Here is a 788-nt window from a genome sequence, read left to right as displayed (position 1 = left end):
TTTGAGAGAGAAAGAGAGATCGATGAACTTGTTGCTTCAGGTAGTTGTTCCATTTACTTGTGCACTCATTAGTTGCATCTTGTATGTGCCCTGACAGGGGATCAAACTTGCAACCTTGGTGCATAAGAACAATTCTCTGTCCACTGAGCCACCTGGCCAAGGTCTAACCTACTTTTTAAAAAAAATATCAGTTATTTTTAATTGTGGTATCATATACATAAAATAAAATTTACCATTTTAAACATTTTTAAATGTACAGTTCTGTGGCATTAAGTACATTCATGTGTGCAACGATTACTATGTTCTATCTCCAAACATTTTTTTTTTTCCACTGTGCAGCCCGCTTCAGTGCCAGCAGCCTATGGGCAGAGGCCAGGCAATGGTTCAGGGCCACGGTTTGCTCTGGCATGGGGCACTATGAGAGACCCAGGGGAAAACATTTTTTATCTTGCAAAACTGAAACTTTTACTTATAAAACAATAATTTTCCATACCCCTCACCCTCAGACCCTGGCAACCACTATTCTACTCTCTGTCCCTAAGAATATGACTACTTATAGTTTCAGATAACTATGTAATTTATGAGCATTCACAAATGTTTCGTGTCTTAAAGGAAGCTTAAAGAGAAAACTTCCTGAAATTATGCATTTCTAGTTAGTCTGTGAAGTAAGATTCTGTAAGGGTTCTGCCATAAGGATCCACATTAGGCTGGTTCTAGGCACTCTGATTTAGTAGTTGTGAAATGGTTAGTAGTTCAGGCAAAGATGTCTGGTCTGCAGTGTGATTTAT

The 788-nt window shown here is 38.6% G+C and overlaps 1 non-coding gene across 1 annotated transcript; it reads right to left on the bottom strand.

The window, feature by feature from the left end:
• Positions 1-329: 329 nt before the first annotated feature.
• On the bottom strand, positions 330-463 carry LOC136381656 (small nucleolar RNA SNORA42/SNORA80 family). Its single transcript, XR_010747137.1, has one exon. It is a non-coding gene; the product is annotated as a small nucleolar RNA SNORA42/SNORA80 family (small nucleolar RNA).
• Positions 464-788: the final 325 nt, after the last annotated feature.

Source organism: Saccopteryx leptura, chromosome 9, assembly GCF_036850995.1.
Source record: "Saccopteryx leptura isolate mSacLep1 chromosome 9, mSacLep1_pri_phased_curated, whole genome shotgun sequence".
NCBI lineage: Eukaryota > Metazoa > Chordata > Mammalia > Chiroptera > Emballonuridae > Saccopteryx > Saccopteryx leptura.
Note: the sequence above shows the minus strand (reverse complement) of the source record. Positions and strands in the feature narration are given on the sequence as shown.